General features: G+C 47.3%; 1 long non-coding RNA gene across 1 annotated transcript in view; it reads right to left on the bottom strand.

Moving 5' to 3' along the window:
- Nucleotides 1–864: 864 nt before the first annotated feature.
- LOC149859604 (uncharacterized) overlaps nucleotides 865–27724 on the bottom strand; it is a 135545-nt gene continuing 108685 nt past the window's right edge. The window contains exons 8-10 of the long non-coding RNA XR_016443530.1: nucleotides 10887–10977; nucleotides 9419–9683; nucleotides 865–7352 (exon numbers count right to left, since the gene is read on the bottom strand). This is a non-coding gene — a long non-coding RNA (uncharacterized LOC149859604). The remainder of the gene's footprint in view (nucleotides 7353–9418; nucleotides 9684–10886; nucleotides 10978–27724) is intronic.

The raw sequence follows: 27724 nt of genomic DNA, 5'->3' as shown, positions 1-27724 counted from the left end.
AGTCTTCAGGCACTACACCAGAGTGCCAGGAGTTTTCAAAGATCCGTGCCAGGGGCTGGGCTATGACGCTCGCCAGCTCCTTGAGTACCCTGGGGTGCAGGTTGTCAGGTCCGGCTGACTTGAAGGTATCCAGCTTCTCAAGGTGTTCCTTCACGAGGTCAGCATTGATGGAGGGTAGGGGATTCCCCTCACCCAGATTTCCCTGTCCCATAGCAGGCATGGGCATCCCATGTGACTGATGAAAGACTGACGCAAAGTACCTATTTAATAGGTTGGCTTTTTCCTGGGTGTCAGTTGTCAGTTGCCCCATCTGGTTTAGCAGGGGTCCAACGTTGCCCTTGCTTTTCCTCCGGCTCCCCACATATCTGAAAAAGGACTTTTTGTTGTCCTTGATGCCTGAAGCTAGTTGGAGTTCAGTTGCAGCCTTGGCTTTCCTGGTTTGGTCCCTGCAGGACCAGACCAGCGTGGAGTAATCCTCCTTGGAGGTGAATCCCGTCCTCCATCCTTTGTAGGCTTTCCTTTTTAGCCGCAGGAGGTCCGCTAGGTCTCTAGAGAGCCAGGGGGGCTGCTGTGCCTTCTTGCTGCCTTTCCTCCCTGTTGGAATAGATTTAGCTTGTGCACTGAGGATCGCTTCCTTGAGAAGCAACCACTCTTCTTGAACTCCCATCTCCCTGGGGTCATGGTCCCTGAGGGCCTGACCGACTAGCCTCTTGAGCTTGTCAAAGTCGGCTTTTCTGAAGTCAAGGACTTCTGTGTTGCTGACTGACTTGCCAGCTTTACGGCGGATGGTGAAGGTGATCAGCTCGTGGTCGCTGTCACCCAACTTCCCATCGATCACTAGGTCGCCGATTAGGTTGTCCCCCGTAGCCAGTACCAGGTCAAGCAGCGCTTTGCCTCTCGTTGGCCCATAGACTTCTTGAGTCAGGTAGAGGTCATCCACGCACGAGAGAAAGCTTTGTGCCCGCTCAGATTTAGCTGAGTGATCTTCCCACGAGATGTCTGAGTAATTGAAGTCACCCATGACAACCAAGGTCCTGGAGCAAGCGGCCTCAGTCAGTTCCCGGGCGAACTCCTGGTCAAGCTCGGGACTTTGAGTGGGAGGTCTGTAGTAGACTCCCACCATTGTGTCCCCTGTGCCGAATTCCCCACGAATTTTTACCCAGAGGGTCTCTAGCTGTCCATGCCGGTTGCCAACATGCTTAAATTTGATACCTGCTTTATGCAGGTATCAAATTTAGGCTCACATAGCCTTAAATTGCTAGCTCTAAGGCACATTAATGGCACACACGTGTAGACATGCACTCTTAATGCACCTTAAAAATGGCAATTTTAGGTAATGCCTGCTAAAAGAGGCACGTATAGACACACCCCTGAAATCCAGTAGTACTCAAGGAGAAAAATGTTCTTATTGGCCCCCAGAGATGACCAACAAAAGCCCTGAAAGCAGAGTATTGCAAAGCACATACTATATGAGGCAGGAAGCCACCTTTGTTTCTCCCCCAAATTCTCTGCCCTGTGACAATGTGATTAGGATGGGTCCAGCAGAGGAGACACACCCTTACCCTATCTCTTTAGGTAACCTGAACTGACTACATTCCTGAGGGAGGGGGGAAACCTGCTCCCTCTGCCTATGTGACTGGTATCGGCTATCCGGGTGAGGGGCATCTACCTGGGGGGCTAGAGTCTGCCCGGCAACTAGTGATGTATTTCAAATTGGTTGCTGACAGCCAACCGGAGCTGGCCTCCACTGGACCAGGTGAATTACCCCTGTAATCAATAAAGTTCTCCTTTTTGACTGGTGACCGGTGTGGGAGATTTATTGAGGGGTGGGTCTAAATTATGCCTAAGAGATCCCTTAGGTCTGCAGACTAAGGGAGACTTCACTTTTTTGCCCCCCCAACTTGGGGAAGTGCCCCAAGTGCCTGTACTGGGTCCAGTACCTGTAGGGCTTTAGGCCTGTGTTTCCCAGAGGACATAGGGCCGCGAGACAGTCCCTTCTCGAGGTGGTGGCAGCTACGTAACCCCCAGGCTAGCGAGTGTGCTCCAGGAAGGGGGTCAGCCAGATGTGAGGCACCCCTAGGGAGGCATTCGGAGCCTGGAAGGTGGTTAGGCGCAGGGAGGTGGGTGGTTCAACGCAGGAGCGCCCCCTACTGGCCCGACACACCATACAACAAAACTATTGTACCAAAACCATTGCAACTTTAACACTATTTCATTCAGGGTTAAAGTTACAGCCATTTAGTACATTTATATAGGGAAAGAAGTAAACACTTCTATCATAACAGCTGACATTCTTTCCTAAGTGGCAGCTCCCCATCTCCTATTAAGCAGTTGAAAATGACATCTACCCGAAACTTGAGACTATGTAAGGTGCATCTCAAACCTCTCCTCCTTCCACTCCAAGCATGCTCCAACATTGCTTTGCCATCGTTTCATCTAGCATAAACAGAGTGACAGATGTAATAAAGACTTTAAGAAAACCCCTACTAAAACAAGTGAATACCGTATTCATTCTTTCCCCTGGAGGGAGAGGAGACAGCAAATAATACAGGCCAGTTGATAGGTATGTTACTTAACTCATGACTGGGAAGATACACAAACAGGATAGTGATGAGTACAGTATAAAAAAGTATAAAACAATAGAACTCAGCATATTTTTGCCTCAGTTTCCCCAGTTATAAAATGGGAATGTTGCAAAAAATTGCGGTCCATTTCTTGGAGGCCACTAAAATCACAGACACACATTCATTAGATGGCACAAAAGGTGTATTTGCAAATAGGGTCAGAGCAGAGTCAAAAACTCAGATTACTCTGAATCCACCAAGGAATTTTTGCAGGCTGTATTTATCTTTTTCCTCCTGGACACGTGTGCAGAAACAGGAACTCTTACAGCTCATTTCCATTTCATACAAACATATATGTGGTTACATCACTACATCCATCGCATGTACATTATAATTAACTACTTAAGTATGCAGGGCGGAGAAGTAAATATGCATCAGCTAATCAAGCATGCTCAGAGACTATTATAGGTCACCAGGAGTTTAAACCCCCCCCCTTTCAAGGACACAGTCAGTTGAATTCCAGCTTCTGTAATCTGCATGAGAAAGGCTAGGGAGAGTCTGGGGGAGAGTCTGCGATTTAAGAAAAACTGTGGCAAGGCTGGCCAAGGAAAAAGTCCTTGGCAGTGTTTCTTTCTTATCAGGCGCGAGATGCAAGCTGTGCATTTCTAACAATACTCCATTTCTAACAATATTCCCCCCTCAAGATGCTTTCTGCTCCCCATTTTCATTTAGGCAGATCAAGATAATTATGAGGAATTTTTCTGAGTACCATGACTTTTGCTACAGTCTGCGCTTTGAGGGGGACTGCTGCAACTTGCATCCCTTCAACTGTGGTGGTTACCAATCTTTTTGAAGCAGGTGTCTTCATCATACAGGGATGATTGTGGAGTGGATGGGTTACATTTCATCCATGTGGAGTTTGGGAGCTTAACAGCAGTAGAATTCCATTGACCTGCATACTTGCTGCAATTAAGGGCATAACAGGTAGTGCATGTTCGGACCCATTTCAATGTCCATGTACACTGGCTATGTCCCAAACTCCTCCCTGTACCATTACTGCTAATACAGTACTCTCCTAATGCCACTTGGGAAAGATCCCAGCTGTGGTTCTCATCCCATTCTTGACCAGTACTCTTAACATCCGCCTTATCACTTACCAACCATTTTGGGGCCAAAGGAAAAGCCCTCCAAGGCCACTGTTCTCCGGCCTCTCGGAGTCCCCCACAGGCCCAGCAGTTGGTAAGATTGAAGGTACCTGCAATTCTTTCCATCATGTCAACATACAAATTTGTCCCTGGGGTAGCAATTGGGGGAAGCGGGGATATAGGCTGGCAGCTAGGGCTGCTCAATCCTGCTTCTCTTACTGCATAGATAACAACAAGGCATATTAAGATTCCCACCATATTCTCCCTTTCTTGAGATCAAATACAGCCTAAACTTTTTCTTTTTACTTTCTTGTCTAATTTTCTGAACTTTGATTAAGCCGTCTCAGGCGCACTTGGAGATCACCAGTAGGTTCACAGCTCCACTTGCTGGCTTCTTGTTCCGAGGACGACTCAGCTTCCGGAGTGAGTTCGTCTTGGGAGCTGGTGTCCTCTGACGCTCATGGATGTCGTTTCACACGGGTATGGTGTATCCAACGGTCATGGCCAGCAATCTTTACAGCAGTGTGGGTTGTTAGAAGTACCTGGAAAGGGCCACTCCACCTCTCAGTCAAAGGTTCCTTTTTCCACCGCTGCACCAAGACCCAGTCTCCCGGGCAGAAGTCATGTACCGGTACGTCTAAAGGCAGATGCTGAAAGAAGGCTGCATACCTGTGAAGAGAAGACAAGATAGACTGCAAAGCAATAACGTACATATGAAGCTCGCTATTACCTAATTCAAAAGTTACATTTTCTCGCATCCCAGGGGGTAAGACTCGAGGGGGTTTGCCAAACATAATTTCATATGGGGTTAATTTAAGGCCCCGTTGGGGAGTGTTTCGAATGCAAGTAAGAGCTAGCGGCAATGCTTGAGGCCACTTAAGGCATGCTTCAATACAGATTTTGGTGAGTAGAGTCTTTAAGGTCCTATTCATGCGTTCCACTTGTCCTGAACTCTGTGGTCTCCATGGTGTGTGTAGTTTCCAAGTGATCTTGAGAGCTTGTGCGACTTCTTGAACTACCTTTCCCACAAAGTGTTGTCCTTGATCTGACTCGATGGATTCAGGCAGAGAATACCGGGGAATGATCTCCTGCAACAAATACTTCACTACTGTAGCCGCAGTGGCAGTCCTGGTGGGCCATGCCTCGACCCAACCAGAGAGCTGGTCTACCATGCCAAGTAAAAACCCATGATGTCCGGACCGTGGGAGCCTGGCAAAATCAATCTGCCATGCTTGTCCAGGGTACGCTGCCCAGGGTCTACCTCCCATTGGCACAGGGGGTTTCCTTCGAGGGTTTACTTTCTGGCATGTGATGCACTTGGTAGCAATACGCTGAGCTTCTACATATAGCCCTGGGGCTACTGCTTGGCGGATCACTGGATCACCCATAGCCAAGCCTCCCATATGGGTTCTTGCATGGAGCTGTTGCAGCACCTCCCGAAGCAATGGCCTGGGTATCATGACCTTTCCTCCCGGTACTATCCACCACCGCTGGGAGTTCTTTTCTTCACAAGCTTTCTGTGCAAATTTATCTTCTTCAGGGGAATACTGCGGGACTAAATCCTGGACGTATGGCCATATGGCATGGGACAAGGCCTGCCTGGATACTTCCTCCGCTTCTCCACCAATAAATGCGGCTTCCTTTGCTGCCGCATCAGCCTTTGCGTTTCCAAGCTTATGCTTTTCCTCAGCAGCCTTCCCATGGGCCCGCACATGAATTACTGCTACCTCTTTAGGCTGGTGGAGTGCATCTAGCAGCTTGATAATCTGAGGGCCGTTAGCAATTTTATTCCCAGAAGCCATAATGAAACCCCTTTCTTTCCACAATAGTCCACGTGCATGAACCATAGAAAAAGCATAACGAGAATCAGTATATACATTAACCCGCCGGCCTGTCCCCAACTGTAATGCTCGGGTGAGCGCAGTGAGTTCCGCAGCCTGTGCCGACCATGAGCTCGGCAATGATTCCCTCCATACTACCTTATCCAAGGTTACCACTGCACATCCTGTTCGTCTTTTTCCATCGATGACAGAGCTGGAGCTGTCTACGAAGTATTCAGCATCTGGGTCTTCAATTGGGTCTTCAGTAAGATCAGGTTGCATCTGTGTGGTTTGATTCAGGACCTCAAGGCAGTCATGCATTGGTCTCCCTGGTTCCAGCAGCAAGGTTGCAGGGTTCAAGGCTGTAGTATGTTTGAAAGTAAGTCCTGGATTAGAGAGCAAAAATATCTTATACCGTGATTGTCTGGAGGGGTTGAGAAACTTTTCTCCCTCAGTCCCTAGAATCTGGGGAACTCCATGTGGGGTGTGTACTTCCATGTCCACACCCATGACTATCTTCTGGGCTTCTTCAACAACCACTGCTGTGGCTGCCACAGCCCGAAGACAGGCTGGCCACCCGAGCGCAACCGGATCTAGAACCTTTGAGTAATATCCCACGGGTCTCTAAGTTGGGCCTGATGGCTGCATCAGCACCCCTGATGCAAACCCTCGGTTCTCATGAACATACAGTCGATATGGCTTTTTACTTTTTGGGATGGCCAGGGCAGGGGGCTGGGTTAATGCTGCCTTAAGCAAATCAAAGGCATGCTGCATTTCTTTATTCCATTTCCATTTAGTGAGACTCTCCTTAGTCAGTGAGTCACACAGTGGTCTAACCTTCCCACCATAATCTGGTATCCATAGTCGACAGAACCCAGTTAGCCCTAGGAATTCCCGCAGCTCCTTGGGTGACTTAGGTGAGGTTAGACCTTGGATTGCCTGTATGTGATCTGCACTCAGGGCTCTGACTCCTTTTGAGAGCTTATATCCCAAAAATGTGACTTCAGGCTGACATATTTGGGCTTTCTCTCTAGAGACTTTATATCCTTTTTCCCCTCAGAGTGTTTAGCAATGACCTGGTGGCTTTCTCGCAGAGTTGCAAGTTTGGGCTTGCAACTAGCAGGTCATCCACATACTGGAGGAGAGTCACTGCGGGGTGTGATCCCTTCCACTCCTCCAAGTCCTTCTGAAGGGCAAGTCTGAAAATATGGGGGGCTGCTATGAATCCTTGTGGGAGAACTGTCCACATGAGTTGGGCTTTATGGAAAGTATCTGGATCCTCCCATTCAAAAGCAAACAATTTTTGACTCTCTCGGTGAAGGGGAATGGAGAAGAAAGCATCTTTCAAATCTAGCACTGAAAATATTTCAGCTTCCCCCGGTACTTGTGTCAAAATCGTGTGTGGGTTCGGGACTACAGGATGGTCTGAAAGGACCTTCTTATTTACCGCTCACAGGTCTTGGACCAGTCTGTATGAGACCCCATCTGCCTTCAGCACTCCAAGAATGGGGGTATTATATGGTGAGGACCCTTCCACTAGCCATCCACACCTCTTGTGTTTTTCTATTAACAGCTTAAGTCCAGCTCTGGCTGCTCGGCTGAGTGGATACTGCTTTACCCGAACGGGCCCCTCCCCATCCTTGAGTATGATCCTTACCGGGGAGACCGACTTAGCTTGCGCAGGGGTTCCATCAGCCCATACTGAAGGGTCTACTCCAGTCATGTGATCTTCAGAACTTACTACAGGGCATCGGTCCTCCAGGAGAGCCATCTGATAGTTCGAGCTCTGCTTGATAGGTAGCTGGACCACCATCTGGTCATCTCTGAAAAATATCTCAGCTTGCAATTTGGTGAGTAGGTCCCGCCCAAGTAGGGCAACCGGGCAACTTGGAGAATATACAAAGGAGTGCTCAAGCAAATGGTCCCCCACTTTGGTGAGGAGTGGTTTACAAACAGGGAGTCGGGATTGCGTTCCCTCAATCCCTTCCACAAGTACATGCTGTTCACTAGTTCCTGCACAGGGGGGGTTTTCCGGAATCATTGAAAATGTAGCCCCAGTATCCACCAAGGCTTCAAAGTTTTTGCCACCAACCCTAATGGTTACCATGGGATCTTCTTAGGCTCCAACCCAAAGGGTAGTGGTCTTAGATCCCTGTCCCCTTCATTCTGTATCCTCACCCTTTTCCTCTGCCCGCATGAGGTGACCTCTTGGTTCACCCTCTCTGTTCTCCTTTAACTTTGGGCATTCCCTCTTCCAGTGTCCTTTCTCCCTGCAGTAAGCACAAACGTCTGCTCCCACTCTTTCTCCTTTCCCTTTCTGCATCCCAGCCTTTCCAGGGTTACCTCCAGTTATAGCAGCTGCCAGTGCTGCCATCTGTCGCTGAGCCTTTTTATCCTCCTTGCGCTTCTGCATATGCTCACGATTCCCATATACCTTATATGCAATTTCCACCAGCTCTGAAATCGGTTTCCCAGCACCTCCCTCAGTTTTCTGTAACTTCTTATGAATATCAGCAGCTGATTGACCAATAAACATAAGATTTACCATGCATTGATTATCTGGGGCTTCTGGATCTAGGTCCGAAAACCTGTGAAACGCCTCGTACAGCCTCCCGAGGAAAGCTGAGGGATCCTCTTCTCTTCCCTGTCTCACTTCATACAACTTAGACAGATTAGTAACCCAAGGCACTGCCTTCCCCATTGCTTCCACTATAATCCCCAGATACCGTGCACTCAGCTCTCTTCCTTCTGCAGTATGATTATCCCATCTCGGTTCCTCAATAGGGCAGGTATCACGCAAGGTACGACCAGCAGCTCCCTCCGCTTCTACCCTGGCTGCTGCAATACGCTCTGCCGTCCCCAACACTAATCTCCTCTCCTCCGGGGTCAGGAGGGTTTGGAGCATCATCTGGACATCAGCCCAAGTGGGTTGATGGGTTTGCCCAATAGATTGAAACAGGTCCCTCATCTTTTCAGAGTCTTCACGAAAAGAGGGGCTCTGATTCTTCCAGTTAAATAAATCTGAAGTACTAAATGGGGTGTATACAAAAGTTGCATTGCCCCGCTCTCCGATAACCTCTTGCATCGGGCAGTTCAGCACCGGCTGTGATTCTACAGTCTTGTGCAAATAATAGCCCTTATTCCCTGATTCAGATGGGGCACTTGGCTTAGGCTCACGCTCTGAATCATTAGGTATGCTTTGATACGCCAGTGGTGGTTTCCCTGAGGGAGGGAGCAGTGGTGCAGAGGGACTGGATCCCGAGGAGGTGTCTGATTCATCCTCGCTACCTGACAGGGTTGTGACCGGAGACCGGGTCCGATACTCAGTCAATTCAGAATTCCCCCCCTCATTAGACTCAGGGAGTATAGGCGGTCCTCCTCGAGTCTTTCCTTTAACAACCATCACATGAGACTTTACTAAGCATTTTTTAATCCAAGGTGGCTGATTTTGAACCACCCACAACCAACAATCGATATAAGGAAATTGATTCCAATATCCGTTCTGCATAACTATTTCATGGATAGCTATCACTTCTTTTACTACAAAGGATCCTTTTGGGGTCCAGTGGACCCCAAATGTTGGCCACTCAAGTTGACAAAACTTAATTAAATCACCCTTTTTCATCTTCACTCCATAATCTGCCTGCTTTCCAAATTTACTGAAGTTTTGTATTATATAATCTAAAGGCGCATCCGAGTTTTCTACACGGGAGTGACCCGCACCCATATGCCCACAAAAGTGCGTCCAAAGCACACCAAATATCAAAAGATCCTAGTTACAGACGGTTCTCATATACCAGGCCGAAAATTTCCCAGTATTAAACCAAAATCGAACGCGTCTTTGTTCCCGGATCCAGACCAAATTGGGCAAGGGAATTCATATACTCACTCAGATACCCCAGAGATCTCGATCAGAATGCCGGAATGTGTGTCTGGCGTCCTCAGAAACCAAAAATTTGCACAGGAGCCTTTAACTTCCCGGATATCCTGACTCACGTCTCAAACCCCTGGGCGAGCCCAAAAAGGCGGCTCGGTGCGCACTCCCCGTGGTGGCAGAGACGATCTTGTCACTGAATTCCAGTGTAGTCCAAGAAATCTCCTGCCTGGCTCGCCAATTTGTTCGCAAAAAATTGCGGTCCATTTCTTGGAGGCCACTAAAATCACAGATACACACTCATTAGATGGCACAAAAGGTGTATTTGCAAATAGGGTCAGAGCAGAGTCAAAAACTCAGATTACTCTGAATCCACCAAGGAATTTTTGCAGGCTGTATTTATCTTTTTCCTCCTGGACATGTGTGCAGAAACAGGAACTCTTACAGCTCATTTCCATTTCATACAAACATATATGTGGTTACATCACTACATCCATCGCATCTACATTATAATTAACTACTTAAGTATGCAGGGTGGAGAAGTAAATATGCATCAGCTAATCAAGCACGCTCGGAGACTATTATAGGTCACCAAGAGTTTAAACCTGCCCCCCTTTCAAGGACACAGTCAGTTGAATTCCAGCTTCTGTAATCTGCATGAAAAAGGCTAGGGAGAGTCTGGGGGAGAGTCTGCGATTTAAGAAAAACTGTGGCAATGCTGGCCAAGGAAAAAGTCCTTGGCAGTGTTTCTTTCTTATCAGGCATTAGATGCAAGCTGTGCATTTCTAACAATACTCCATTTCTAACAGGAATGTAAATAAAACTTTTCTCATTGGGAGAATTTGGGAGGTTTCATTAATTTGTGTTTGGTAATCAGGCCAAGATGGAAAGTGCAGTGTAGACAGTGGATTCCTGGTGTGAATACACACTCATGGGATGACTAGAGGTTGGAATGTTCTGGTACATCTAACCTTCTAACCTCAGTGATATCATGACCTACTTTTAAAAGCTGAGCATACACAGCGAGTTATTAGTTTCGGGCCAAGTTGTTTGTTTGGTAACCAGGGGAACATGACAGTTAAGATCGTTATGCTAATGAGTTATTATGGATTATTGTGATAGTTTGATTTGTATGGTCCTTATTGTGATTGACTTTGATTGATGGAAATGTAAGAGTAATGATTGGATCTCCACATGATGGACAGGTGGTGTGTTTTAGGCCCTATAAAGCCTGTCCGGTGTAGAGGTTGGGAGACTTTTTGTAGTCATCGTCATCAAAGCTGGAGCTCGTTGAGTTGAAGGGCTTGCTGAGACTTGCTTTGTCTCAGTGTGTATGTGACTGAGTGTGCAAGGATAACTAGCGTACAACTGATCTAGTGTTTGAGTTGTGTTTGATTATCTGGAACCCAGAGTTTAGTGGTGATTTGTTGAGCGAGGGAGCACAGGGTGTGCTTGGGAAGCAATGACGGAGGGTTCATATCACCTGGGCACTTGCTGGACACTCATCTGCTTCTTCCTGTTGCGTCAGTCGGGTAAAGTATCACCCCTTCTTTTCTGAGGTGCTCAGAACCCACCTGCATGTGAGGGAACAGCACAGAAATCCTCAGGGGTGTGAGACTGCACAGCAGGCCTTCCCTGCCTGCCAGCTCTCTCAGGCGATATAGTCTGCCTCCTACGGTGACAGACGGGTATTGGGTTCTTTAACTGTATATTGTCTATATAGTGTTTATAGTACTGTAAGTTGTTGTGTCTATTGTTACAGTACTTTGTTGTAGTTGTTTCTTGTCATAATACATTTTTACTTTCCATTCGTGTGGAATTTTCATTGGTGGTGTTTGCACCTCTGGCCTGGGCCGGGCAGTAGGTCAGTTTCCAAAGGGATTAACCCTTAGGTGTCCTTGAATCTAATAGGGTGGTTGGTAGGGTATAGAAGCTTAATAACCCTCTGTGTGTGTTTGAGACATGGGTGGATATCTGAAGTGGTCCACGGGGTTCTCTGCCTTGTGGTGCACCTTCCAGCCCCTCCAAGTCTTCACCAGAAAAAGTGCTATAGGTCTGTTTTCAATATTGTCTTTTGTGCTGAATGTCTACAGGTAATGTCGCTTTATATTTAAGTTCAGTAAGATAAAATAAAGCATTAGAGCTTCCTTTAAACTGGTGCAGGCCAGTTCAGTTTGGTGGAATTCCTTCCATATCAGACACTGCAGGGACAGCTGTATCAAAGGATTTGCTATCTCTGTGAAAAGAAGAGTGAGTTTTGCAGTTCTCTAGTTAGAGCCATGATTGATACAGCCTTCAAGCCCTAATCCCTTTTCTCATCTCATTTCCTTGTCACAGAAAGTTGTATGGAAGGGCTGTAACATCCTTGGATGTTTTACTAAGTTGCAGTTCATCATTTTTCTTTTCATTCCTGTTTCAGCACTCTCCATAATGCACATCTGCTGATGCGTTAAATACTTGGAAAGCTAATGACAGATGCTCACTCCTGTTTCTCCACCCACATGAAACTGTGTGCATTCTCTCTGCTATTAAAGTAATACCAATGTACAGACTTAAAAAAAAATCCACCTGGTACGTAGCTAATAGTCCTGTTTACATTATTACAGGACACATCTTTACATGGCTCACATAGCAGCACAAACACAGGTTTGCAAAAAAACCCGAGGACACCTATGTTGGTCCTGTGGCTAAGGAGGTGATAGCATTCTCTGGGTCACGTAATATTAATAGTAGTCACTAGATGGTGCTACTACAAATAACTTCAGGGATGTAGTTAGTAGCTGTGTTGGTCTGAGACAAAAAGAAATGCAAAACTCTAGAACTCTTGGATCAGAGATTATACCGTTCATTAGACCAACTAAAAATATTGCCAAAAAAAATCTTTATCTGCAAGCTTTTGGGCGCACACACCCTTCTTCAGGCTGAGGGAAAATTAAAGACAATAAAAAGTCCCTACAGGAAGAAAATAAACTTTATTTCTGCACAGAGGAAGCTGAAGGTGGAAGTCTCTTTCTCTGGGCCCATGAGAGAGCTGAACAACAAGAAAGATTTCTATACCTCCCTGCTTTTCTGCCATCTGACACCACGCGGGAAGGAATCCTGCCTTATCTGCACAAAGAGCAACTCACAAAGACACTCTCAGGGTTGGGTGAGGCAGCCATGGGGGGAGACTGGAGGAGCAAGGGAGGGGCTTGTGTGGCCATGCAACGTGGGGCAGTGGGGGGGGGGCAGTGGAGGGCATCAGAGATCGCCCCCCACCTAGCAGCACCGGTGAGTGGGGCTTTTTTTTAAAGCAATGGGAGCTGCAGCTGGGTGCAGCAGGCATGGGGGGCCTCGGGGAGCAGACAGGAGTCAGGGAGCTGGGAGAGCAGGCAGGGGATGGGGCCTGGCAGGGGTCCCCCCATGGTCCCCTCCCCCACTACCTCCAGTCCCATCTCCTTTGCCCCTACTTACCAGCTCCTAGTCCAGCTGCAGCTCCCTGTTGCAGCCGACAGGGACTGCCCAAATCATCAAAGCTCTCTGAATCTTTTCTGAAGATTCTGAGAGCTTTGAATTGATTCAGACCTTTTAACTGATCCCCTGATTCGACTCAGATTCGGAGATTTGTCCACTGAAATGGGCCAAATCTCCTCCGAATTGAATCACCACCTGAAGCTTTGCACAGCCCTACTAATTAGCTCTACTGTAAAAGAATTTCATAGTTTCATAGTAGCTAGGGTCAGGAGGGACCTGAACAGATCATCTAGCCTGACCCCCTGCCACAGGCAGGAATAAATGCTGGGTTCACAAGACCCCAGACAGGTGATCATCGAACCTCTTTTTGAATTTACCCAAGGTAGGGGTGAGGACCACTTCCCTAGGAAGTTGGTTCCAGATTCTGGCCATCCTAACTGTAAAATATTGCCTCCTGATCTCTAACCTAAATCTGTTCTCCATCAGCTTATTACTATTGTTCCTCGTCACCCCAGGTGGTGCTGAGGAGCTTAGGGCTCTTCCTATTTGCTGATGATGTCCCCTGATGAGTTTGTAGGCAGCCACCAGGTCCCCCCTCAGCCTCCTCTTGCTGAGGCTGAACAGGTTCAGATCCCTCAGTCTCTCCTCATAGGGCCCGTCCTGCTGCCCTCTCACCAAGTGGGTGGCCCTCCTCTGACCCTCTCCAGGCTGGCCACATCCTTTTTAAAGTGCGGTGCCCAGAACTGGATGCAGTACTCCAATTGCGGCCTGACCAATGTCGCATAGAGGGGGACGATCACCTCTTTGGACTGGCTTGAGATGGATCTTTGGATACGTGACAAGGTATGGCTGGCCTTGCTGGCTGTGGTCTGGCATTGGCAGCTCATGTTCATCTTGGATTCAGTAATGACTCCAAGATCCCTTTCTACCTCTGTGCTTTCAAGAAGGTAAAATGTTACCCTCTGCACAGTTTACTCTATCCTAATAGAAACACGTAAGTAACTCTGCTGTAGAATAGTACTGTTAAACATGAGTACTATCCTACAGCAATTATTTACTTTGCTGCAATGAACAGGTAGACACTGATGGGGATGGCTGGGGCACAAGGGTGCTTCAGTGTAGAGGCTACCTGCCAGCTAGCTCTGCATTAAAGCACCCTCGTGCCCCAGCCAGCCCCTCCACAACATGGTGATCCAGGTTGGGGCAGCCCTGAGCTGGCAGGCTGACCCCTGGAGCCCCTTGCCAACCAGGGCTGCTCTGCCCTGGCTCAACGTGCTGTGGTTCCACATACATGTGTAAACGGCATACCTGGGAACAATAAACTCCAGTGCAAGCTATGCTGTAGTTTATTCAATCATCTTAATAGCATGTGTAGTCATGCTCAGTATATTTTTGCAGTTAGATCTGAGTTGGTACACAGGGTGCAGTGTTCCTTTTGGACACTGGTGCATACGTAGTAACTTTTTTCACTGCCTGAATCTCTATGATTAGACTGATCTTTACTTGAATAGCTGTAAATAAATATTTCCATGGTAGTCAGAAACATTACCACCAGCACTCTCATTCAGGGGAAAGAGTTGCACTTCACTCTGGAAGCAGTGGCTGGTTGTCTTTCCTGGTTGTTCAACTCTGTCCTGTAGTGACACCGTGAGAGGGAGTGGGGGAGGAGTGAAGGAAGGCTCTACTATATCCTTAAGACTCAATTAAATCTGATTCTACAAATGCTATTTTACATTGGTCATGGTATAGTCACTGCTTTAAGTCACTGAAGGACAGAATTAAAGCTGTTTTGGTACACAAACTATACACTCCCATCCTTTGCCATGTCTAAATGTTTTTACTTATCTCTGAATTTCCTAGATTTATAATTACATTTTTTCTTTGAATAATAGCAGAATCTTCATAATGCTCCATTGCTCAAAAAAACCCAAATCACAGGATTAATGTTCTCCAACTGCTATATGTACTGAGTTTTTTTATACGAAATATAATTTATGTTTGCAGTATCTCTAGCTAGAAAATCATTTAGGAATGGCTGTCTTGAGAACTACACAACTCATTGGAGGGGTGGGTTCCATGAGTGACAACCTTTGAATGAGGACACTTACTTGCCCCTTCATGAGAACTGTGCCACTGAAACTTAGGAAGATGAAAACTACTGAACTAGGACACAACAAGAGAAGCAACTTTTCCAGCCAGTGCCAATCTCATTCACTTCCAGATAATTCTCTGGGCTTCTCCTAGCTCCCCAAGGATCCTTCTGTCATGAGTTGTTTCCACAGTTGTTCTCACTGGTGAATCCTTCTATGCTCTTAACATCTCCCCTTGTTTTTCCAACTCTCCTTTCTCCTTTGCTTATCCTTCCACTAGTACAGTAGTGTATTCCAACCCTCTTCTGTTTTGGACTGTGGCTTCAAATCAAGTTCCCCCCAGAGCAGGAAACAACCAGGGTCTGTGTCCTGGGCAGTGGCAGCAGTTGCTATTCTTGTCCTCAAAGGGAGCACCAGGGGCTGGTGCCCCAGTCACCCACCACTCATTGTTTCCAATTGCTTTCTTGGGAAAGAAGCAAAATCAGCAAATTAGAGAGCTTGGAGCTCACTTAAGCTGAAAGCCAAAGCACCAATTTTCTCACCACAGAATCCTCTCACATCCAGGTGATAGGTTAGCCCAGGTTTTCAAGCTTGGGTGGGTATCATTAATAGGAGCCATTGGGTGTTCTGACAGCACAGATGAAAAGCAGGTTACTGATTTCTGCCCAAGACCTACGTTTGAATATCTTTACCTGATAGGTCTAATGAATGCAAAGAACAACATGTAATATGATGAAGAACAATGCTTGAAGAACACACACCAAGGAAAGCCTGCATTTTTGTCATGTATATGTCTGACTAATTGCTTGTTAGAGTGTAACACATCTTACAAAAATGAGAACCATAGTAATATTTTATAAGAAGGGGGAAGCCATTTGCATCCTTGCTGTACAAAAAAAAAAAGGATAGCACCCAACACCATTAAAATGGCATTTCTATAAGAAACGGATTCAGTGAAACACTTGCATGTATATCAATATTTCTAAAGCAATCAGACATCCCAACCTAGCAGTAAGGGAGCAGAAAGACTCTCCTCCTAACTGCTAGCTTCAGGAGCTACAGGCCTCCAAATGCATTAAGGCCTTCTGTACAAGTAGTAAAAGCAGCATGGTAGGCAAAAAGATAAAGGCAATCAGGGCAATCTTTCCTCTTGCATTTTTTAATTATACTGGTGAGCCAATCAGCTGGTGTGATGGGAGATGCCAGCCATGATTGATGTCACATGTATTCTATCAGGCTAATTGAAGCAGTCTGTCACACCAAAAAATGGAGCCTTGAAGACCATGACAAAAACTAAGTGGATTCAGGAAATAAGAATGCCATTCCAAGAAGGAGACAACCAGCCTGCCTAATGCAAAGCAGAGCAGTTCAGTGGCTTGGAGAGTCTCTCAAAACTTCAGATGTGAATTATTTGCCTTCAGCTAAGACCTCTAAATAAAAAGCATGCTGGATCACCAACAAATACAGAATATTCTGTTTCATCTTCTTCTCACCATCCAAAAAGTACAAGCTTCCATTGTGGAGGAGAGCCTGATACTGAAAACTGGATCCAGGTGCAGTCCTTCCAAAAGGATAGAATGCGTTCTCTGTTAAGCAGTGCCTGCTTGAGTTGGACTGATAGCAAGGAGCCAGTATGCCATAATATTGTGCTGGAGACATGGATATGTAACTGACCTCTAGATTCTTATGTCCAAAGAAACCCCCCCCCCAGAACCAGAGACATTCCTTATGGGGTTAAAATTGCATTTGGAAATGGAGAGAACAAACCCCATACTGTAACTAGAATATTGATTCCCGCTCAGTTGGTGGATGATAGTGAGATATGGGAGAAAGCCTCATGAGCAGCACAAAAAAAAAAAAAAATGAGTGGGACAATATATTGCAATTTTTTCCCCTAGGAGCTCAACATTTTTCTGTATATTCCAGCTTTTCTAATATTTGCCCCCTACCCAGACAGAGTCTCTCAACTTCTGTCCTTTCATCCAACTTTAGTATGTTTGTACTCAGCACACATATGAAACCCTGACATTTTTTCCAGCTCTCTGCTTCAGATGAAGGATGCTGGATGTATGAAATGCTGAAGCTGTATCTGATCCTTTTCCTTTTATTGGTTACATGTTAGCAATTGAAGTGCTGTAAGCCAGGGGTTCCCAACCTCTGGGCCACGGCCCAGTACCGGGCCACAAAGGGTTGGCTGCCTGCCCACAGTATGCTGGTCACTGCTGGTCCGCGGTTTGCCAGTCCACAGTCACTTCTGGTCCATGGCTTGCTGGTCTGCAGCATAAAAAGGTTGGAAACCCCTGCTGTAAATACATAAGGCTACCTGGCTTAAGCTATCTGGCTCAAGCTTTATCAGCATCCTTGTTATGCATTTCCTGTCTGGAGTACTGCTTAGAGATCCAGATGCCTCAGGTCTCTCTGAAACACACACACAAATACTCCTACTAGAAGAGTCCATTCAGGTTCTAGATTCAGGAAAAAAAGCATGTTGACATCATTCTGTCACAATCTGTCAATTCTCTTCTCACCACCTCTACCCAGAGCTGTCTAAAAGTGCAAAATTGCCATGATGCTGGCATGTATCAACCAAAGAGCTTGCTATGCTTCCTCACAATATTCTGTGAGGGAAATTGTAGAGGGGGAACTGAGGCATAGTTCCCCACTCTACCAAAGGCCCAAAAAGGCAGGACTGGGAAGACAGTGGAGAACACCCAGTTCTCAGCCACCCTTACAACTTAGCTACATTTACACCTGAAATTAGGCAGGGGCTGAACTATACACTTTTACTCTGGATTCAGACATCTCTCAAGTGCAGCAGACTTTGGACTCAAGGTTTTGTACAAATACTAAGAGTAAAATCCTGTTGGGTGGGTTGCTCCATGGTTAGCCTTACCGGAGTGTGTGGAGTACCAATCCTGGCCTGGCTGTAGCCATTTGCCCTTTATGCAGTGTTAGAGATTGACACACCAGTCACATCAGTGTCAGAGTCTGTTGGGCTATTTAAGATTTCAACACTCTGACCCCACCTCTTTAAAGAAGAAAACATCCCTACTCCGCAGGAGCTGACCAAAAAGAAGAAACTCTTGGAAGTGGAGGTGATATGGATCATTGAGAAAGCCAAGAACTGAGAAGAGCCAGGGTCTCAGAGCCAGAGACTTGTCCCTTGTGAAGTCATGCCAGGGCTGACTTCAAAGGGTCCTCTTAAGAGAGGAGACCAAATAAGGCTGCTTCTTAGGGAATCCAGAGGCAAAACTTTACCCTGAAGTAGTATTGAACCTATGAAAGTATCCCAGTATAACAAGTGGGCTGTGCCGGGACCAGTCCAGAGTTGGCCCACCCATTTGTCTTGGGCAGACCAGCCACCTGCCTTTCCTGCCACACCTTTGAAGTAATTTAAGTTGTTCCCAGGAGGGAGGCTGCCCATTTAATTGCCTTGATGCCAAGGGCAAATACATGGCTCTGAACCTCCCCTTATACTGTGTCCCATGCCTCACAGGTGGTATCCATATCCACAAACATCCCTGTCCCCTTAGCTGGGCTGAAGTCAGCTTGACCCAGCCTAGACTTGGCCTACTACTCTCTGGTAGTGAGGACTGCAATCCCTCTGCTTGTGGCACCTGATCTGGGCCATGGCCAAAGGGTTTCCCTGAAAAAACTGGCTGCTCACAGTACATGAAACCAAATTTGAGTTCTCTCTGCCCCCACAGGATATCTGGATTACAGCAAGACAGCCAGGGTATTCCCAAAATGATTGGAAAGTGGGGGTAACAAATTAAATAAAAATAAAGGAGCTCCCAGTATCCTCTTATTGGTACCTCAAGAGGGACTGTTCCCTGTGTGAGGGGGTTCAGAGAGAAGGTGGGATCCATCCACCAACTCTACTTTGGGCAGTCTGTTTCAGCTAAATGCAAATCCAATGTTGTACACCAAAGGCTGAGTCTGAGTCCATAAAATTCCCTGAGGCCCCCATGCTATAGGCAGATGGGAACTAGCTAAAGGGAATCTTGGTCTCTTCCAGTGACAGAGACTCTAAAACAGGTCAGAGGGCTGGTTGAGGAATAGACAGCTGACCTAACCTGTGCCTTTCTTTTTGAGGTTGGGCCACCAGTTTCCCACCGATGAGATGGGAATACCCTTTCGGGGACAGGTCTGAACAAAGTGCCCACCCTCCCCAGAGTAGTAGCAGAGACCTCCTGGATGCCAGAGTGCCTTTTCTGCTGGGGAGAGAGTATCTTTCGTATTGTCTCCACCTGCATGGGCTAGAACCTTCTGGGTTCCTGGCAAGTCCTAGATGCTGGGGCATGGAACACTTCTCTTGCACACATTCCAACAGGTAAATATCAATTTGAGTACAAAGGTCAATAAGCCCATCCAGAGTTGCTGGAAGATCAACCTAGGTCAGCTCATCTTTGATATCTCCCTGAAGACCCTGGAAAAAGAGAAAGTGCTGAGTGGCCTCATTCCATTCTGTATCTGCAGATATGTGCTGAAATTCTTCGGCATAACTAGATACAGTGGTGGCCCTGATTCATATTCTGAAGGGCCCATTCTGCCATGTGCACAGTGTGGGTCCATAAAGATGCCAACCATTGCCTCAGTAAAGGCTTCAAGCCAGTCAAGGAGGCGGTGATCCATGCCAGGGAGTCGCTAGCCAGAAGACTGATTATCAGCCTCACCTGGGCAGTGTCCAAGTTGTACATTTGGAGTCATAGTCAGAAAGCTAGGCAGTATTGATTAATGAACCACTAGAGGCTACAGGGATCCCCCACTGAATTTATCTAGCAGGGGAATCTTAGGTTCATTGTTTGTTGAAGGGGCAAGTTGAAAAGCTGAGCCTGGGAGGGAGGTTTTCTAGGCCTCCAGAGCCATGATTTGGGGCTGCAAATCTTGCAGTGCAACCCAGCCCCCTGAGATCTGCCCCAGCAGCTGGATCATCAGGTCAAACCAGTGTTCACATACCAAGCCAGAGAGGTTACCAGAAGTGGATGTCAGAAAGTGAGCCAAAGTCAAACTGGGATTCATGTGCTAAGCCAAGGGATTGCCAGAAATGGATGCCAGGAAGCAAGTCAAACTGGGGTTTTGAATTTCAGGGACTAGGTACATGGGCAGGAATGCAGGATCAGGCACGAGGGAAGTCACACAGACAAGAGCTACTCACAGAGTGAAGACAGTTCATTGCACAGCAGGGAACAGGTGCTGCAAGAACTCCCTAAAAGTAGCCCTATAACCTATCATGAGGCTCAGCTGGCCCTGCTTAGGGTGTTAAGTGTTGCTGACCTAGTGTTATCTAGATTACAAGTAACCTTTGGCGTATGCTAAAAGAGGCAGAAACAGGTCTACATCCAAACCTTTTATTTGCTTGCACCTTAAAACAAGAGAACAAACACTTATCCCAAAGTTTATCTAACTACCCACAACAGCACAACATAGATTCTCACCTATACTAGCTGGGGAGACCTGAGAGGTGGGAGAAGGGTGACACACAGATTAACAGTAAATCTTCTTGAATTTGCAGAGTTATCCAAACTTTCCTCTAACCTGTGCCCACTATTTATAGATGACTGGTTTTAATAGTCTAATAAATGACCTCTGATTGGTTTTTGTGCCAGTGCACATTTGGGTGCTTGCCACTTTAAGGGCTTGAGCAGGCTGTGAGGCAGTCTGCAGGTAACAGCAGAGCCAATTAGGTGGTCACATGACAGCCAGGAGGCCACCTGATTGGAGCAGGACTGAGAAGACTCAGTATAAGAGCAGGTCCCAAGGAGCAGAGCAGGCAGCTGCTGGAGGGATGCTGCCAATGTAACATGGGCGAGCCAGAGCATGTCTGCACCCAGAAACATTCTGGAGGTCAGGGTAGGAGCTATATGGAAGGAGGTTCCTAGGGACCCAGTGGGGTCCCAAGCCCTGAGGAAGTGGCTGTAGGCCTGGGTCTGAGGAGAGGCCATGTATACCTAGGTCTAGAGAAGGCAGAGGCCAGCCTAGGAAGGGCCTAAGAGCTTGTGTACCTACTGAGGGGCTAGGAAAGCCCCTGATTACAACTGGTGGTGAGACCAGGGGCTCCGATGAGCCCACTGGAGTACAGAACTGCTGAGTATAACTCCACTTTTAGACAGCTCTGGGTAGAGCTACAGACCCCCACATCAAGGGGAAGAAATAGATTTGGGGCTCCTGAGGCAACTCTCAGAGACCATAAAAGCTAAAGAGGCGGTGGTCATGGGGGACCTAAACTACCCGGACATCTGCTGGGAGACACAGACAGCAAAGTCCCACCGCTCACGCAGGTTTCTAACCTGTGTACAGGACCTCCACCTGACGCAGGAGGTACATGGTCCCACTAGGGGGAATGCCTTACTGGATCTGGTATTGGCAACGGGGGATGACATAGTAGGGGACCTACAGATCGGTAGCCATCTGGGGGACAGTGATCACCTAAAAGTACAATTCAACATAAGGCGTCGAGTGGGTAAGGTAACCGGTAGGGTGAACGTGCTGGACTTTAGGAAAGCTGATTTCAGCAAACTCAGGCGATTAGTGAAGGATGCACTGCAGAGTAGTAGTTTTGAAACGATGGGAGCCCAAGAAGGGTGGCTGTGCCTTAAGGAAGCTATCCTTCTCGCACAAAGCGAGACGATCCCCGTGCGAGGTAAAAGAGGGAAAGGGGCCAGGAGGCTTCCCTGGCTGACCAGAGAAATCCTGGGCAGACTAAGGGCCAAAAGGGGAGCACATAAAAAGTGGAAACAGGGAGAGATCACCAAAGAGGAATATACCTCTTCTGCTCGTGCTTGTAGGGAGGCAGTTAGACAGGCCAAAGCTACCATGGAGCTGAGGATGGCAACCCAAGTAAAAGACAATAAGAAATTGTTTTTTAGATATATAGGGAGTAAAAGGAAGGCCCAGGGAGGAATGGGACCCCTGCTAAATGGGCAGAAACAATTGGTGACGGACAGAGGGGACAAGGCTGAACTCCTCAACGAGTTCTTCGCCTCAGTGTTCCTAAGTGAGAGGCATGACAAGTCTCTCACTGGGAGTGTAGGGAGGCAGCAGCAAGGCACCAGACTTCCATGCGTGGACCCTGAGGTGGTGCAGGGTCACTTGGAGGAACTGGATGCCTTTAAGTCGGCAGGCCCGGATGAGCTCCATCCGAGGGTACTGAAGGCACTGGCCGACATCATTGCAGAGCCACTGGCGGGAATATTTGAACGCTCGTGGCGCACGGGTCAAGTCCCGGAGGACTGGAAAAGGGCCAATGTGGTTCCCATTTTCAAGAAGGGGAGGAAGGAGGACCCGGGTAACTATAGGCCAGTCAGTCTCACCTCCATCCTTGGCAAAATCTTTGAGAAAATCATCAAGGCTCACATTTGTGAGAGCCTGGCAGGACAAATTATGCTGAGGGGAAACCAGCACGGGTTCGTGGCAGGTAGATCGTGCCTGACCAATCTAGTCTCTTTTTATGACCAGGTCACAAAACGCCTCAACGCAGGAGGAGGGGTGGATGTCGTATACTTGGACTTCAGGAAGGCCTTTGACACGGTATCCCACCCCATACTGGTGAACAAGTTAAGGGGCTGTGACTTGGATGACTGCACAGTCCGGTGGGTGGAGAATTGGCTGGAGGGTTGCACCCAGAGAGTTGTGGTGGATGGGTCGGTTTCGACCTGGAAGAGTGTGGGCAGTGGGGTCCCGCAGGGCTCGGTGCTTGGACCGATACTCTTTAATGTCTTCATCAGCGACTTGGACGAGGGGGTGAAATGTACTCCGTCCAAGTTTGCAGATGACACTAAGCTATGGGGCGAAGTGGACACGCTGGAGGGCAGGGAACAGCTGCAAGCAGACCTGGACAGGTTAGACAAGTGGGCAGAAAACAACAGAATGCAGTTCAACAAGGAGAAATGCAAAGTGCTGCATCTAGGGAGGAAAAATGTCCAGCACACCTACAGCCTAGGAAATGACCTGCTGGGTGGCACGGAAGTGGAAAGGGATCTTGGAGTCCTAGTAGACTCCAAGATGAACATGAGTCGGCAGTGTGACGAAACCATCAGAAAAGCCAATGGCACTTTATCGTGCATCAGCAGATGCATGACAAATAAGTCCAAGGAGGTGATACTTCCCCTCTATCGGGCGCTGGTCAGACCGCAGCTGGAGTACTGCGTGCAATTCTGGGCGCCGCACTTCAAGAAAGATGCGGATAACCTGGAGAGGGTCCAGAGAAGGGCCACTCGTATGGTTAAGGGCCTGCAGGCCAAGCCCTATGAGGAGAGATTAGAGAAACTGGACCTTTTCAGCCTCCGCAAGAGAAGGTTGAGAGGCGACCTGGTGGCTGCCTATAAGTTCGTCAGGGGGGCACAGAAGGGAATTGGTGAGTATTTATTCACCAAGGTGCCCCCGGGGGTTACAAGAAATAATGGCCACAAGCTGGAGGAGAGCAGATTTAGATTAGATATTAGGAGGAACTTCTTCACAGTTCGAGTGGCCAAGCTCTGGAACGGGCTCCCAAGGGAGGTGGTGCTCTCCCCTACCCTGGGGGTATTCAAGAGAAGGTTGGATGTGTATCTAGCTGGGGTAATGTAGGCCCAGCACTCTTTCCTGCTTATGCAGGGGGTCGGACTCGATGATCTATTGAGGTCCCTTCCGACCCTAGCATCTATGAATCTATGAATCTATGATGGGAGAGACATCACTGCCAAGAGAGAATAGGCCATCAGCCAGCCAGCATGCTGGAATGATGGAGGCTGAAGCCCAGCCTCCTGATGGGAGGTAGCCTATAAGAGGCCTGAAACAGATGGGGACAGTGACTGAGAGGTTATGAGATGGATGCTACAACAGAGTGCTCAGGAGTGATCAGTCCAGAAAGATAACTTCTAGGAGTCCAGTGAGGGGAAGAAAGACCAAGGTAGGTAGGCCTGCACTTGGTCCTGGGGAATGACCTAAAACTACACCCTGCTGGGGTTGGATGTTGTTGTGGGACTGCTTGTGGTGGGGCAATCTTTAGGAAATGCCACACCTGTGTCTCCCTACTGAAAGGTGAGTATGGGGTGCCGGAAAGCCTCAGCCCCTAATGCCTTGTGGGTGACCCTGTAGAGGGGAAAGGCTAGAGGAGCACACCCTGAGAGAAAAGCACCAGACTTAGGCAAAAGAACAGAGGCCAGGAAGGCCTGAGGCCCAACACCTGAGAAAGTGGAGTTTGGGCAACAACACAGGGGCCAGGAGGCCCAAGGCCTAAATGAAAGTGGGACCTAATGGTAGGTCAACAGATGCCCAAGGCCTGAGTGAGCCGTAGGCCAGGAGTGGGGTCCAGGCACATTGACAGACACCTGAGGCCCAAGGAGTGTAAAGCATCAAAAAGAACCTCTTACAACAACACCATTTTCAAATTCTACCTTCTTTGAAATAAAAGTGAATAAATATGAAAAATAAAGACTTTCTTTATAAAGTATTTCTAAAGTATTCCCCACTGCATCTGTCTAGAATCTTCAAGGACCTTCTCTTTCTTCCAAAAAGGAAAATAAACACTTCTTTATTTTTGCTAGAAACACATACCTTTCTTCCCTTAATGATTATATTACAGAAAATTAAATGGTTGGTAAATGCAAGATAGATTAAGAGGTTTGAGAAATTGTATCTCCAGTTTTATCAACCCTGTCACAGACTTCTTCCCATTGGAGGAATCTCAGTGCTTCCTGCTTGCTTTCCAAACTACATGCGTCAGCGCTGGCCAAGCTTTACCTGCAAACAGGAACATCAGCAGTTCCCACCTTCATCTACACCTATGTATGGCAGGGTTTTGGCCTCCTACCAAATACTCCCCAGGCAACCAGGGAGTGAGTGAAAATGGCAATTTACAAGTACTTCATAGGTCAGTTCACAGGTCAGCTTGCTGGCCCCCTCTTGGAAAGGGAGGCTTTAAACTAAATTTTTTCTTTAATAAAAAGTAACTAACCTACATATATTTAGCATTAAGTAGCTAACACTCACAAGTTAGACCAATAATTAATTGTTTAACTCAAATTTAGAGCGAGGGGGAGTTCACTAGGAAGTTTGCCTGGAAGCTCTCTCTTCCACTCCTTCACTGAAAACATGGTGAGAGGAAGCAGGTTATCAGGGAAAACTGAACCTTTTGAGGCCAAGGAGGAGTGAACAGGTGAGTTTACAGGGGATTTTCCTAGGGAATATCTGCTTGGAGAAAAGGGCAAGAAAAGAGAGGCATTGGATTAAGAGAGCCAGGGAAATGGCTGGCAGATGTCACAGTGCCAGACCACTGCCACTGCCAGCTCTTCCTCTGCTTGCATCTGTGAGGTATCTGTTTAAATAGGACCACTCACTATTAAGGCTTTCACCCAGGTCCTGGTTTGGGACTGTGGGGATTGTGTCTTGCAGATTCCTTCTAGTGACAACCAGGTGGGGGAGTACCTGTGATGTGAATGATGTCTCCTGGTGGTGACCCTCAGGGAGTAGGAAAGAGAGCTACAGGAGGAGGTGACAAGGTTCTGAAGCACCCTCTGTGATGAGGACTTCATCAATTCAGCACTGAAAGAGAGATCTAGGACTGCAGAGGAAGAATCAGCAGGTCCTGGATGACTGAAAAAGGACAAATATAGTGCCCACCTTTAAAAAAGGGAAGGAGGAAGATCTAGAGAACTACAGACTGGTCAGCTTCACTTAAGTCCCTGAAAAAATCATAGAGCAGATCCTCAAAGAATCCATTTCTAAGCACTTGGAGAAGAAGGTGATTAGGAACAGTCACTGTACATCCACCAAGGGCATGTAATGCCTGGCCAACCTGTTCGCCTTCTATGATGAGTTGACTGCTCTCTGGATGCTGGGATAGCAGTGGATATGATATACCTCAAGGCTTTTGTTATGGTCTCCCACAAGATTCTTGCTGGCAAGCTAAGGAAGTCCAGGTTGGATGAATGGGCTGCAAAGTGGATAGAAAAGTAGCTGGATTATTGGGCTCAAAAGGTACTTGGCAAACATTGAGTCATCAATGGCTCAATGTCTAGTTGACAGCTGGTATCAAGTGGAGTGCCCATGGGGTTGGTCCTGGGGCCTGTTTTGTTCAATATCTTCATCAACAACTTAGAAGATGGGATGGAGTGCACCCTCAGCAAATTTGAAGTTGACACCAAGCTGAGGGGTGTAATAGATAAACTGGGGAGTAGGACTAGGATTCAGACAGACCTAGACAAATTGGAAGATTGGACCAGAAGAAACCTCATGAAGTTCAATGACAAATGCAATTCCTGCACTTTGGCTAGAATAATCTCATGCACCGGTACACATTGGGGAGCGACTGGCTAAGCAGCAGCTCTGCAGTAAACAATATGTGGACAACACATTACAGTGGACAATAAGCTGAATATGACCCAACAGTGTTCCCTTGATGCAAAGAAGGCTAACAGCATACTGGGCTGCATTAGTAGAAGTGTTGACAGCAGACTGAGGGAAGTAATGATTCCCTTCTATTCAGCACTGGTGAGGCCATATATTGAGTTCTGTATTCAGTTTTGCCTCCCTCTAACACCTAACTCTAACCCCCCCACCCCAACACACTACAGAAAGGATATGGACAAATTGGAGAGGTTCAGTGGACGGCAGCAAAAATGGTTATAGGGATGGGACATATAGCTTAGGAGGAAAAGCTGAAGAAACTGAGCTTAATTCATCTGGAAAAGAGATGACTGGGGGGCATTTAATAACATCCTTCCATTACCTGAAGGGTGATTACAAAGAAGATGGAGCTAAACCAGTGATATTGAACCACAGACACCTCAGCATCTAAAGGCTATGTCTAAGGGGTCTGCAAAAGATTACTATGATCAATCAAAAGTATGTGAATACCCACACTTACAATTCAGAGGGGTCCATACTTCCATTCCACACCTGGGTGTCACACTTCAATAAGGATGTGGAAAAACTTGAGAGGGTCCAGACAGGCTTATCATTATATCAGAGGAGTGCATCAGGAGCTCAGTGAACAACTGTTCACTAGGGCACCCCTGGGGAAGACCAGAACCAATGGATATAAACTCCTGGAAGGCAGCTTCAGGCTGAATACCAGAAAAAAACTCCTTCACAGTCAGGGTGTCCAGACTGTGAAATAAACTCTCTCCAGAGGTGGTACAGTCACCTACCCTGGAGGTTTTCAAGAGGAGACAGGATAGGGGGTCACTTGACCCCAGTTGTTGTCTTCCTTCTTAGAGCTGGGAGGCGGGGAGCTGGACCCCATGATCTGCAAGGTCCCTTCCAGCCCCTAACAATCTATGAAACTACGAATTCAAAATGTAGAGGGTTCTGCACCTACATTCAAAATATGTTAGAGGTCCTCAAATGAAAAAAAGGTTGACAGTCACTGAGCTAGACTGTTCTCAGTGGTGACAGATAACAGAACAAGGAGCAATGTTTTCAAATTGCAGCAAGGGAAGTTTACATCAGGTATTAAGAAAAGCTTTCTGTTTAGGAGGATAGTAGAGCACTGGAACAGGCTACCCAGAAAGGTTGTGGAATCTGCATCCTTGGAGGTTTTTATGATTCAGGTAGACAAAGCCTTGGCCCAGATGATCTAGCTGGGGATGGGCCCACTTTGAGCATGGGATTAGACTAGATGACCTCCCTAGGTCCCTTCCAAACCTGATTTTCTCTGATTCTATGTCATGTTTGTTAGCATTGAACTGAATCTCCTTGGCTTTATCTTGCTACCTCTGATTTTTTATTTCCCGATCCTCCTTAAAGCTTTGGCTTTGAGGAACTGATATACCTCCTTCTGCTGAGATGAGGTGTC

Source organism: Crocodylus siamensis, chromosome 7, assembly GCF_052110815.1.
Source record: "Crocodylus siamensis isolate JL-2025a chromosome 7, ASM5211081v1, whole genome shotgun sequence".
NCBI lineage: Eukaryota > Metazoa > Chordata > Crocodylia > Crocodylidae > Crocodylus > Crocodylus siamensis.
This window is presented reverse-complemented; position numbering and strand designations above follow the sequence as displayed.